General features: G+C 42.4%; 1 protein-coding gene across 13 annotated transcripts in view; it reads left to right on the top strand.

The window, feature by feature from the left end:
* RHOQ (ras homolog family member Q) overlaps positions 1-14,564 on the top strand; it is a 175,496-nt gene that overhangs the window by 2,767 nt on the left and 158,165 nt on the right. For 10 of the 13 annotated variants that reach the window (XR_007903804.1, XR_007903806.1, XR_007903805.1 and 7 more), the window contains exon 1: positions 2,548-8,660. The gene's annotated coding sequence lies outside the window, so the exon portion shown is untranslated. Of the gene's footprint in view, positions 1-2,547; positions 8,661-11,940; positions 12,873-14,564 lie in introns of those variants that run through there. The other 3 variants (XR_007903807.1, XR_007903795.1, XR_007903799.1) reach the window with 3 other exon arrangements.

The raw sequence follows: 14,564 nt of genomic DNA, 5'->3' as shown, positions 1-14,564 counted from the left end.
TCCATTGTTTATTCACTTTCCTGGGTGATGAGATGAGCTAAATGGCAGGTGCTGGCATGTGTAGTGGAAGTGTGTATAGGAACAGGAAAAGGGGATGAAAGCTGCTATAATAAAGAAGAAATTAAAAGAAGCAGCAGCTCCAGGAGGACAGGAAAGAATTAAGCAGCAGATTTAGGGTGACAGGCATGATGATGCTATAAGAAAAGAGGAAATGGCATGCTGTTCAGCATACATAAGTTATACATAACCAAAAAATGAGGATTGAAACAGCCTTTATCAGAATGCCCATGAGGTGAAGCATTTCCTCTGGGATATAAGGGTAATAAAGCAGGAAAAATAAGTTGCCAGCATTTTAAAATACTTTTCACCATTTCAAGCCAAATGATTTTGTTTTTTCCAGATGCCACTTTATTTTGAGAGCTTACTTGGTATATGGAGAGACAGGTATATGTATAAAACCCGTGTAACAGCTAGCTACTAAATGTGTCTTGATACAAAATCCATTTTGGAACCTGTTTTATATATTAATACACAGTAGAAAAGGCCTTATTCTGCTCAAGATGCCTCCCTGAGCTCAGTGCAATACAGGACCTCATGAGTGAAAAAACAGCTGTGCCGACGTGAAAATTCGGTGTGTTTCCTAAGAATTTTGTAATACTAAGCACGGTCTTTTGAGCCGCGACTCCGCTTTCCCGGCGGAACGCGAAGACCCGTTTTTCGGCTCCCAGGGACAGCCTGGGTCGGGAGGGGACGGTCGTTGGACGGAGCATCCAAGCCCCGGGCTGGGGCATCTCACACGTGCAGGCGCCGCACCGGGAGCAAGCGGGGAGGGCAGGAGGTGCCGGCGGCCAGAGCCTGAGAGAGGGCAGCCGGCGGCGCGCACACACACACACCGACACACACACAGACACAGACACACAGACACACACACAGGGCCCGATTTACTGCCCTCCGAGGCGCCGCCGCGGGCGGGGGGCCCGGCCCGGCCCTGCCGACGTGACCGGCGCGGCGCGGTGTCGGTCCCGCTACGTGCGGCCGCGGCCGCCGCTTCCCGGGGCCGCCCCCCCGGCTACGTGAGCGCCGGCAGCGCCCGCGGCGGGGGAGCCCAGAGCCGGCCGCAGGAGCCCCTCCTCCGCGGCCCTGGGACACGCAGCCGGACCCCACCGAGGGAATCCGGGCACGGGGCAGTGCCGGGATGAGCAATCCGTAAGAGAGGAGGTGGGCATGGCGCAGGAAGAAGTGCGGGCCTGCCGAGGCTGAGATCATAGAACTGGGATGAGTGCCAAGTCTGTACTGTTTTAGGGATGAATAATTACAGTTTGTGCTAGAAAGTGGGGAGTCATCAGTTTGGAAGCGACCGAGAAGGAAGGATCCAGGCTGTGAGCTGTCATGGTTGCAGGTGTGAAAAAAGGATACTGTGTCCATTCTGGGCTCCTCAGTATAAAAAAGACAAGGAGCTACTGGAGAGGGTCCAGTGGAGGGCAACAAAGACGACTGGGGTCCGGAGCATCTCTCTTGTGAGGAGACACTGCGAGAGCTGGGCCTGTTTAGTCCAGAGAAGACTGAGAGGGGATCTCAATGCATATAAATATCTCAAAGGTGGGTGGCAAGAGGATGGTGCCAGACTCTTTTCAGTGGTGCCCAGTGACAGGATGAGGAGCAATGGCCATAAACTATAACACAAGAAGTTTCACTTCAGCATGCAGAAGAACTTTCCATTGAGGGTGGCAGAGCACTGAACAGGCTGCTCAGGGAGGTCATGAATTCTCTCTCTCTGGAGACTTTCAAACCCCGCCTGGATGTGTTCCTGTGTAACCTGCTCTAGGTGACCCTTCTTTGGCAGGGGGGTTGGACTGGATGATCTCCAGAGGTCACTTCCAACCCAACAATTCTGTGATTCTGTGAAATGTGATCCTAGGTATTCCCAGTATGAAATGCCATAGCAGAAGTACAGATATTCAGTAGGCCATAGCTGAGATGCTACCTGCAACTCTGTTTCAGTCATGCAATTCTGGTCACTCACATTCAAATAGAGGTGAACTGTGACTTGTATGCCTGCTGAGAAGATTTAAAAGCCAGATAAAGAGAAGGGAAGCTTTTCCAAACCAAAGACTGAGAGCAGATACCACACGATCACTGTTGCATAAATATCTTGGTGACTTGAGCCTGAAAAGGGACAAGATTTATGTAAACTAAAGGTGAAGCGTTTGCACAAAAACAATCAAGGTGTAAACATGTTGCAAATGTTTTAGTTGGAAATCAGTAGATACTTTTTTCCTTAAAAGAGTCATATCCTGCAACAGCCTTTCTATGGAAGTAGGAGGAAGAATACTGAATACTTGGCTAGCTAGAGCTCTATCAGTTAATGATCGAAATTATATATATATTTGCAGTAGCAGGGGAACTGGACTTGAGCAGGGTGTCCTTTCCAATCTTCTCATAGATGGGCTGGTAGTGTCTAGATATTGCAGAGATAAATCATGCCAGAAAGTAAATACATAAACAGTAATGACATTTCTAATGTGGTTAGGCAAGGATCTCCAACAGCTGCGCAAACATATCTATCACTCAGGAAAAAGCTAAACAGGTATTATTGGCTTTATGTTGAACTAGGAAGACTGACATATAGAGAGGCTGAGTATCTGGTACGAGTCTATTCCAAAGGTTTTCTTTTCAGTAATCACAAAGCTCCATTGGGCTTAACTAGTAACACGTAGAAGCTCTGAAGTGCAAACACCATGTAAAAAGCTTTCTTAGAGCAACAAGTAAGAGGTCTATACCTGCATGCTTTAAGAACTGTTCACTGCCTAAGACAGGATGAGGGCCCTGTCAGCTTCTTGGGGGTGGCCTATGTTGTACTGTAATACAGCATTCTTTATATCCTGGAGATAATACAAAATAATCAGAAGCTGCTATGTCAATTAAAGCAGCCTTTTGTTTGAGGACATCAGAATAATGGAAGAGTTTTCCCCCTGAGTGAAAGAAGAGTGTAACTGAAAAACAGGCCATGTGAATAAGTGGTAGAATCGAAAGAAAACCACAGTAACCCTAAATTCTCTTCTTACCACAGTGAATGCAAGTTCTTCATTTACATTCAACCAAAAAGTCTTCATTTACATTCAAAAAAAAATGAAAAAGTCTATTACTTTGCCCTCGTTCATTGGCCATGCTTTCCAGATATTTGTCCATACTGTCAGCATAAGCCTGTAAATACAAACAATCTAATGAAAAGGCAGACACTTTCCTTTGCTAAGCTTGGCCCATAATAAAACCCCAAAACCTGGCAAAACACAGTGACAGACTTTTAAGAATTCATCAAAGGAAATGTGTTGGTCTACCTCAGATGAAGTCTGTCCCTGCTGTTATGCAATCCTTCATGTTCCACACCCCAACCCTACGGTCTCAGGCAAACCTAAGACACTTACAAATCTTCTCACCTAGAAACCATCAATCTCCCATTTTGTCAGAGTTCTGGGTTAAAAAAAATAAATGTGTAGAACAAATAACACATCAGTCTTTTATGGGTTCTCTGTTCTTGTCACTTTCCCCCTGCAGGTTATGTTTCTGTTCCTTGAATACCCAACTTCTTCCTTGAAGTGTTACAAGAGCCCAGCAGAGCCCCAGTACTTTCTAGCACTTCTGATACCCACAGCACTCTATTTAGTGATAAGCTGAATCTGACCTTCTTCTATGGTGCTGGGTAAACCCTGGGAGTCTATCGCAATTCTTCCATTGATTTGCTACGGGGTTAGTACAAGGGAGTTCCTTTTTGTCAGTTTTCTCCACTGGAAAAATAGTAGTTCATTTTAGTCTCATGGTGTTTGAGACTTCCTGAGCCATGAAAGGCTGTCAGGCAACCGGAAAGAAGACATTTCCCATGGAATGGCATCTGTTTACATGCAATTTTGTTACAGGTTAGTTATTGGACAGCCTTACCTCATAATTTTTGATACTATGTTTCTACAAACAAATCTCCACACCTCAGTCCTTTGCCTGGGAAATGAAATTAAAGAACTGAAAAAAAATGGTTTTAAGCAACCTGTTTCCTACAGGAGACATCATCTTTCCTTTCCGTGAGGCATTCATCATGTTGATACAGCACATACAGCAGAAAAAATCTCTGGTCTGGACTCTGTATTGTTGACATCATATCACTTACACCATTGCTACCACCACCAAGTGAAATGGTTGTGTAAACCTTCTGGATCTTTATAAGTCAAATGCAAAGCGCTGCAGCATGGTATATTGTATCCTTTCTCACACACTCTAGGCTTCACATTTTGGCACATACAGTACAATTTCCCCATATTTCTAGGCAGTAGTCATGTTTGTATTTATGCCTGCATCAAACAATTCTATAAATTCATGTGAGGCCAAAGCTTGTCTTAAATAATTAAGAATGACAGGTCAGAAAACCCATTTATTTGGAATTGATAAATTTATGAATGCTGGATAAGGTTAAAAAATTGCTGTATCATGGAAAGGTTAAGATTATAGGGAATCAGCAATTTGCTACCACAGCTGGTGTCTTATAATTCCCTGAAAAGGGAAAAAAATCTAAGTGAGTCACTTCCATTAATAGTCTTCCATTTAAAAGGGACTGTCTTAGAAGAAATGTATGACTGCTCTTGCACCCAGTGGTCTGTAAGAGCTGGGGATGTGTCATGGAAAAATCCCAGAAAAAAAGAAGGAACAAAGAGCAGGAAGTGGCTTTTGAAAATACGGATGTTCAAGGGACTCAAAGGAGCACACTGACCAAGGGAAGTCTTTTGACAATTGTACTAGGAAAAGGAAAAGGTACCTTGTTCTGGGAGAAGGACATGGGATTTGGAACATACATAGAGAGTTTGTGGCAGCCTCTCTCTTGGGAGGGAAGAGGTAGGAGAGAAAAACATGAAGCTAAGCAGATTCAAAGGAAGAACATGTGAAAAAGATGAGGCATGTGAATATGGCTCTTATGGAGAGATGCAGGAACTCTGAATGTCTGCAGCGAAATCTTTCTACAGAAACTAAAAGACGTGTCTCCCTTATAGGTAGAAATGTTTTTTTTACCCAAGAAATCTGAAAACTTGTGTATCTTTGGTTTGCTGTTGTTTCGAGAGCTTGCTTTCTTCCATCTTCCAGTTTCCTGTATCTTCTGTCTTACTGTATTAAGGTGACTGTTCTAAATTACCTGGTCTTGGCCAACAACTCCTCTTGCAAAGTACTCTCCAGGCAGAGTAGCCCTAGGGACAAGCTACAGTCATCACAATTTGTCTGTTAATAACCACCTACTCTGGCCGCATCACCCTACAGAAAGCAGAATAAGTGCTGAGCTGTGATAGGAACCCAGACAGCAAGGTAAAATGGTAATAGGGAAAGGAGCATCTTCACATTAACCTTTCAGCTGGTGATTTCCTGGTGTTGTGAGTACACTGAAGCAAAACAGAGCACCGTTTAGGAAGCTGTTTCTTCAGTGTCACTGCAGGGCTGGAATGACCATATCTACACCCTTTAGCAGTGGAAACCTCAGTTTTATCTTCCCCTTGCGAGGAAAACTGAGCCCTGGTGCAGCCAGGACCCGTCACTGGGGAATGCAGCTGTGTTTGCAGAGAGCAAGCAGAGGGTGCAGACAGCCCTGTTTTGGCCCCCCTGTGCAACTCTCAGCCCCAGTGAAGACTTGCCAAGCACCATCTCAGGTTTTCAGTGCTGACACACTGGACACTGGCAGGCAGTTCAGCACCCTGTTCTTTAACTAATGGCAACAGGAAGGAAGGAGAGGCACTGCTGGAGTGGTTAGCTACTGAGGTTTTAAGGACTGGAAGAGCTTTGTTAGTCAGAGGGAAAAAAGCAGCTCAAAGCTTTAGGAGAAAGATGGTGCCAGAGACTTACAGAAATGGCTGGGGGGGGGGGGGGGGAGGGGGCAGGGAAGAAAAAAAACCCAATAAAAATTACAAAAATTGGTGCTGCTGCACTTGGATTTTCATTATCTCCGGACTGGGCATTAGATGTAAAGAGAAGCCATGGGAACTGAGCCACCAAATAAAAATACTCATAAATGTAAATTAAAGTACATTTAATCACAGGTGCAAATTGTGCTTTTTAACTGTTCAGAGTATAGCTTAGGTTGCACTGATAACTAGGCATTTCTTGTATAAGAGCAATAAGGTCCCTAGATGTCTGATTAAATAAGGCATATTTGTCAATAACAACGGACAAAAAAATTGAAGCCACAAGTTTTAAATGATCACACAATGTTTTCAGACATGAGGACCATGCTAAACCATGATATAAAATAGGCAACAGGTAGTTTTTAAGGACTTTATCTCTTGGTGACCTTAGTCATTCACTCAGCCTTGCACTGTTGACTCATTCAGACTCCGTCTACAGGGAGAAGCTTATGTGCTTTCTATTTTCAGCTATGAAATGTAAACATTTTTATAAATGCAGAAATTGCGGTTTGCATGCAACATGCTTGAAAATACATTAAAAGTCTCACGGCTTAGCTGAAAGTAGCTGACAGGAAGCAGAGGAAAACAGGAGCTCCCCAAAAGCCATTAAATACCTATCTCTATACCAAAAACATGTTTCTCTCTACAAGTTATTCAGGCATGCGGTGTCAGAAGTAAAAGCTATGAGAAATAAATAACCTGGGTTTATTATAAGCAAATGAATTTAGTGGAAAAACAGAAGAGCGTGGGGTTTTCTTTTTCATTTAGTTCCAAGGGTTTTTTCAGGCGTATCGTGAAAACTGTAAGGTGGAGGGTCCTGTCTGGGTCTGATGCCAGGGAACTTTTGCGGTCGGGAAGAGGGAAAAGTATAAAAATAAAAATGTATCCTCTGCCACATGGCCATCCATTGTGTACGGAGAGACCCCTCTGTGCCATACAGAGGGGTATGTCATAAATCAATCAAGAGGGAAGGTAATACCCCCTCCTGAGTCCGAGAAATTACCTTTTAAGGTAAAAAACCAGTGGTCACTGAATATTTAACAGCTCTATTCACAGTCTTTTTCAGCATGATGCTCCAAAGGGCCACGGCAGACCTCGATCATCAGGATGGTATCTACATTCAATACCGTACTGATGGAAGCCTTTTCAACCTAAGGCGACTGAAGGCCCACACCAAGACCTTAAACCATCTTGTCCGGGAGCTGCTTTATGCTGATGAGGCCGCCCTTGTCACCCACACAGAAGCAGCTCTGCAGCGTTTAACATCCTGCTTTGCAGACGCTGCTGAGCTCTTTGGGCTGGAAGTCAGCTTAAAGAAGACAGAAGTTCTCCATCAACCTGTACCTCAGGAAGTCTTCCTTCATCCCCATATCACCATTGGCCAATCAGAGCTCAAATCAGTCCAGCAGTTTAATTACCTAGGTAGCCTCATCTTCTCGGATGGTAAGATTGACGGGGAGATAGACAACAGGTTAGCAAAGGCATACAGTGCCTTCGGAAAGCTTCATAAAAGAGTCTGGCGAAATAAACACTTGAAGAAAAGTACAAAGATCAGTGTTTACAGAGCCATAGTGCTGTCTGTTCTCTTATATGGATCTGAATCATGGGTCATCTACCACCACCACCTGCATCTCCTAGAATGCTTCCATCAACACCGCCTTCGTACAATCCTAAACATCCGCTGGTCAGATTTTGTGACCAATACATCTGTTCTAGAACAAGCAGCAGTCACAAGTACTGAGGCCATGTTGCTGAGAACACAGCTGCGATGGGCAGGGCACGTCTCAAGGATGAAGGACCACCACCTCCCTAAGATCTTGCTTTATGGTGAACTTGCCACCGGCTGCCGCATGAGAGGAGCCCCAAAGAGAAGATACAAGGACTCCCTGAAACAACATCTCAGCCTTGGCCACATTGATCAACATCACTGGTCTACTCTGGCCTCCAATCGGGAGGTCTGGAGACACAGCATCTATAACGCTGCTGATGCCTTTGAGAAAGCACACAGGATCACCCTTGAGGAGAAAAGACAATGCAGAAAGAATCGTGCCCTGCAGAATACAGCACCTAAGGAGTCTTTCAGCTGTGCCTTTTGCAACCAGACATGCCTGTCTCGTATTGGCCTTTTTAGCCACCAGCGTGCTTGTAACAAACATGGGTAGAGCCCTTCCCAAATCTTCGTTTGCGAAGCCCAGCCATGATGATGATGTAATGAGAGAATACAAAAGGCGCAACTTTCAAATGGTTGGTGTGCCTTTAGGTCCATGTGACTTGGAGTCCACCCAGTACGCTGCAATAAAGAAATTCTTGCCACACTTTCCTTGTCCTACAGGTATATTTTTTTCTGTTTTTAAATTTAAAGGAAGGATTTTTCCTACAAAGCCAAGTAATGCCTCTTCACAAATAAGCAGAAAGCCTGTAGTCTGGTAACAGGGACCTCATCTGAGAGATAAGAAAACAACCTGATTTAGAGAAGGGACAAGTTGTGTCTTCTACCTTTTAGGTGAGTGTCCTAATCCATAGGCAATAGGTGATTCTAGGATGGGAGCTTCTCCTTCTGGGGCAATTTCTGTTGTGAAACAAAAAGAAAATAAGGCATTGAAAAAGGCAGCAATAGTCTGACCTTACAGCTAGTTGACAAGAGCGGCCTTCTAGGATGTCTGAGACTCATGAGACTCTGGCCTTCTGGACTCAGGATGTAATCTTGAACAAAGTTCTCTTGTAAGCCAGGTGAATACTTTAGCTACCATGCTTAGACTTACCAGATCCATCTGGAACATACTTGTCCAGTTCAATTAAGACTGCAAGAGGGAACTTGGTTCATCTGCTCCTGCATCATCTTTAATGGTCTGTTTTCCCTCTGACCCAGTTACTAGATCTAAAACTTGCTTTCTGGAAAGTTCATGGGATCATGTCATATGAAATGGAGAAATACCTTCAGTTTTCTGAAATTTTAATGGCCTGGAAAAATGATTTCTTTACAGTTGTAGTGCTGTGTGGAGAACTGTAACAGAAATGCTAAGGGTGGTATGAACATGAACTGTCTGAGTGTGGAATTTCTGGAAGGGACAGAAGGTCATAAAGGATAGAAGGCAGGAATGCCCTGTTTTGATGGCACCTAAATTAGCAAGTCATCAGGGCCCTGGCACACTACCTGTGCAACTTCTCAGAACATCCATGTTGAGAGACAAAGGACAGTAAATCCTGGTTTACTCAGAGAGGTGGGACAGAATGGACAGGTGGATATCTGTCAGCTCCAAAATATAAAAAGGCATATGCAAAACCAGCACATGGTTGCCAACTGGTAATGGACATAGATGTGAGGAGGACTCAGTAGCTGATGCCCCTGTCCCCTGCATCACTGCAAGGAGTCCTAGCCAGACTGCCTGAATTCTCATGGCTTGGTGCTAGTGTGCTGGACAGACTGCTTGAACACTTGCATGCACACCCCCAGTGCCTGACTGCTCAGCAGGTTGCTTGGATGCACACATCCTGGTGCTTTTACATGGTTGGGAGAGCACATATGTGAATGAATGACATCTCTTTTGTTTCAGGTTTTGATTTTACAACAAAATTACCTTCCTCACCCATAGGGTTCAGCAATGAGATTTGCTACACTGTTAATACAAAATAGTCTTGCAAAATTTCCTACACTGAGTATTTCTGAAAATTTAGACTACATGGTTTTATGGTCTTAAGTGATGCACAGAATTTAATTTTTTTGGTTTTGTTTGAGTTGAGTGATTTATATTTAAATAGTTTAAAAAGTAATATTACATCATTACTTTCATTTACAGCCACCGATTTAGACAACTCTTAAGCAATTCCCATGGGTGATGCTGAGTACTGTAGCTATCCAATCAGATAATAAGAATGAATGCAAATTGAGTCATTGAGCCGGTGTGGTTTTAATTAAGCAGAGAAAGATCTGTGCAGAATGCAGTTTGCTGAGCAAATAGAGAGACTTGTTGACTGCAAAACAAAATTGAGAGGTGCTGTGTGGATCATTGTGACTTAAATTAATGACAGAGACTCTCTTACTCAAACATGGATCATCCGTGCAGGTTTTTCGTTGTAAACATTGGAGTGAGTGCTGAGGGCAGTGCCTACCAAGTGGAAAAACAGATTTTTATTAGCATGGCATTGAAGTTGTATATATTAAGAGGAAAACAAAAAGCCTGATCTCAGGATAAAAAGGGATTATGTATGTGTGTACACCCCATATGTGTAGATATCTACGAATATGACTTTTACTCATTAGAGTTATAAAGTCATTTTTTTGGATAAAAGGGGATAAATTTACATATACATATGTGTGTATGTATGAATATATATATATGTATATGTATATCCCCCCATATATATAGACATCAACAAATATGGCTTTTACTTACTAGAGTTACAAAGTTATGCCAGCAAGCATAATTATGACTTAGCACATACTTCTCAGTCTGTGTTTGAAAGGTTATTAACAGGACAATGAATAACAGATTGATTTGAACAGTCTAGAATCTATGGCCTTTTTAATCCTTCATAAAATGGGGTTGGTTATTACACTATCATCTTCTTCTGACCTTAAAATGAGGTTTAAAAAGAGAACTGACATACATCATTGCAACCTTTCCATTTGCCCTCTGTCATAACTGATGGATGTCAGATTTGTTAAGGCGGGTAGTAGGCAGGCCTCAACAACTACAATACCTGAGCTTGGATTTTGCTTATTCCACTGGCTCCTTTACTTGTCTCCAGACAAGTTATCTAAGCCAAAGTTTCAAAATCATCAGCCTAACAGGGGTATTGCACCATCATTAGTGCTCAGACACCCCTTTGGGACCTTTGATCCAAAATCACAAACTCAAATCAGCTTTGCCTAAGCAGACCTCTGATGCTTTCAGGGAGCTCATTTTTTGTGCTTCAGGAAGGCTTAGTGGCATTATTCAGTGGCATGCTCTCCTATCAGAGTGTATGTATAAGGCTGAGAACATGTATAGGGATAAAGATCAGAAAAGCTAAAATTAGCCATCACCATTAAAGTAATTATTTTTCTGAGGCTCTTTTATCAGTTGCCACTGTTAATGGCACCCCTACCTGGATGGCAAGACATAACCTTCCCAGGAGAAACACTCTCCCAAGCAACTTCAAAGGTTTAGGGACTAATCTGTGCCTTAGATGCTGCTGCCCTACATCACTGCTCTTGAACCAGACCAAAATGACTCAGGACCTCCTGTTGCTTTAGAGCAGCAAACCCAAACCTTGTGTGGAGACCAGAGGTGGTATATTTTTCTACAGTTGCCTCACAGCAGCAGCCAATGGTGAAGACTTCAGTGTAAGAAAGCTAACAGGCAGGGCTCTGAGGCTTCACTCCTTAAAGTACGTGGGCTCCTTCTATAAACCCTCATCAAATCATTTAAATGCAGTGTCCACATCTGTTCATTTCTAAAACAGGACCTGATTCAAAGCTCATTTGTCTCAAAATACAGTTAGGTAACAGTATGTTTATGTTTTGGATTCACTATATTTTTTCAACAAAAGGTAAAGTCACTTTAACAACAGACTTTTTGCCTCTGTGTGTGTGTGTGCGTGTGTGTGTGTGTGAAATGTGTATATGGGCTAAAAAATCTGAGCTCTTTTATGTAAAATTTAAAACAAAGTGTTTTTTAATAAAATGTTTTTTCATTTTTATCATTACTTTCTGGCTTTCAGGAAATTTACTATTTCTACTTCCATTTCAAAAAGAAACCTGTATTGGAAAATAGCAAATGCAAAATAATTGGCATATTTCAGCCAGCTCATCTAAGAACACTGCAGATTTTACTTGGGCATTTCCTTCCTTGAAATTTGTTCTGGCATTATCACACAGTGATAAGTAATCTGCTGAGAGTACCCTCTGCTCCAAGGGCCCCTCTGGGCTATGAAAAACTAGTTTAGGAACGACACATTAGCTCTTCTCCCAGCTCCAGCACACAGGGAAGATCAGGAGCCCACCTGGTAGTCGCTAAGCCCTGGATAGTCTCTGCTTCACAGGACCTAAGAGGCACAACACAAATGACACTGGCTCTGGGGAAGCTCTGGCTCACACTAAGAGTTGTTGCGGCCCCTGCAGGACTCCAGAGCATGACTCCAAAGGTAACCAGATAATTTTTTTCTCCTGACTGCAATCATTCCTCTCTTGCCTGAAATGCATAAACCGAGTAACTGAGTGTAAAATCCTTTAGGTCTCTCTTCAGCACTAGGCTGTAGAAGCCCAATTTCTTCAATTTCTTTTTTTTCTACTGTGAAAACTGGGTATACAAATCAAAACCAGTACTGCTGGCTTTTAAAGATTTTACTGTAAATCACAGCCACCAGTCAGGCAATCACACATTACACAATAAACACTTTCTTTTCAAGTTTCCAGCTCTCATAGTTATGAAAACTTCAGAACAAGAAGCCCAGAAACCAGATGACTATTTTAAAAGCTCTGAGGCACTTACTTGCTTAAAGAGAAAATTCAGGAGTTTTAAACCAATCATGATTTTGAATTCTCAGTCATGATTTTTGAATACTCAGGCTCAGCAAAGGTAGAGAAACCACTGATTTTGTAGCATTAAAAATTTTGTGGGTGCAGTCCTGAATACAGTTTTGGGCATACACTGTTCTTTTAGAAGCACTCTGCATAAGAGAGAGGAAGAAGAAACAAATATTGTGCAGTGGTTTTAATGGTAGCTGCCCATTTTTAAACTATTTTGTGGAATGTGTTAGAACAATAACATTTCTCACTGTAAAAGTTGTAACTGCCTCAGGGAGGCACTAAGTCTGAAATGCTGTCTTTGAATGAGAGTTTGTCAAAGTCTATTATTTTCTTTCATTTTAATAGATTTTCTTTATGGCTCAGTTTTTGTTTGTCTCCCTTCTTTTGTCTTATTACCTCTGCAGCCCTGCAGAGCCTCATGATCACAACAGAGGAGATCCCGTCCATATCAAATAAGGTGGTTCCATAAATCTTGAGTCATAGTTGACCAAAATATTCAGTTTCCCTTCTCTGGGTATATCCACCACCTGCACATAACTTCTAAAACTTATACTCTTTACCTCAATTTTCTTCAAACTTTAGTGTAAGGGACATCTCTTAGCTGTCACAGAATTACTCACTGGACTGTGGCTTTTTTGACAAAGATGGAACTGGAGAAATTCCATAAATGTTGCCAAACAGACTGTTGCTACCAAAGGCACACATCATGGTTAAAGCCACTGTTTTCTCTCTAGTTCTGTGTTACACTGAGAAACACGGGCTTGGGTTTTTTCTTAGTAATAACTGTTCAATCAGAAAGGTCTTAACAGTGACAATGCTGGATCAGAAGACTGGATAGTTGGGACAATTTCAGCAGGTTCTAAAGAGCTAAATGGTCAAATACTGCAGCCAAGACATATATGGTTGGAGAGAAAAATTAAGATAATGAAACTTGAAAGAGTGAGTGCTCCATTTGCTTTCACACTTCTCTGTGACCATCATAAAAATTCTGTGCTGCAGAGACTATTTAAACATGGAATATCTGGTGTTGATTTTTTTTTTTTGTCAGGTAACTGGATCAAATAATCGGTTAATAACAAGCAGAAGTAAATCTCACATGAGTATTGAACCACAAATTCCTGAGGACCAGAAGTATAGTCTTAGAGATCAGTCACTTTCCACTTTAGATATAGGTATTCACTGGATATATAATCAGCTAGTATATCCAAGAAATAAAGCCACTCTTGGAATTGACACAGTAATAGACTGTCTTTGATTTTCATGTATTTTGTTTTCTAAGATATAGCTTTTCAAATGTTACAAATGCTACAGTTTTAGCAAGGAAAGAATTTTGGTAACTTTGAGGCTCTCCATCACTGTCAGCCACTAACCCTCTCCTCTCTCACAAGATTGTAATTTTCTCTAAACATGCTTTGTTTTGAATCAAAAAGCAAAAATCCTTGAATTTCAAACAGAACAAATGAAAGTTGCCAAAAGAGCCTTTGGAAAAATCGTGCATCTTTCTTTTCAAGAAAGTATCTACACCTCAACCTACGAATAATTGCAACAGCTTTTGAAATTCCAGGATCATCTTCTTCCTCTTGTGACAAAGCATGGAGTAGGGAATAAGTAGGACACAGTCTCCCACATAGTTAATATTTCTTTTCCAGTGACTAAACAATGCAGGGCTGAAGACTACTGTGACACCCAGAAGGAGCTAAATACTTTGAGCACTGCCTGGCTGAGGAACTCCTGATCCTTGACAATGAGCAGTCATATAATCTTGGTATCAGGTCATTTCTTTGTGAACCCCAGTCCTTGACCTGTGGTGTCATCCCTTCATTAGCTTCAGCTCTGTCCTCTTTCCCACTGGTTGACTCCAGTGAAGTTCACCTGTGAGGCCTATAAAGCATGAACTTCATGTCAAGAATGCCTTTGCCAGCACCAGTTTTCGGTGCTGAGCCTTGACAGTCACAAACAACTTCCAAGTCCCAGCGTAGTGGCTCTGGTTCTGTTCAGCATTCACCCTGTACCCAGAACAGCATAGAAGGCAAAGCTTAGTTTGGTCATTTACACTCAAACAGAGCAGCAGCATCTTAAGCAGTACCTCTGCACTTTCAGGGTCACAAGGAGATAGAAGTTGG

Source organism: Manacus candei, unplaced genomic scaffold (assembly GCF_025592945.1).
Source record: "Manacus candei isolate 608988 ecotype Guabito, Panama unplaced genomic scaffold, ASM2559294v1 h1tg000017l, whole genome shotgun sequence".
NCBI lineage: Eukaryota > Metazoa > Chordata > Aves > Passeriformes > Pipridae > Manacus > Manacus candei.
This window is presented reverse-complemented; position numbering and strand designations above follow the sequence as displayed.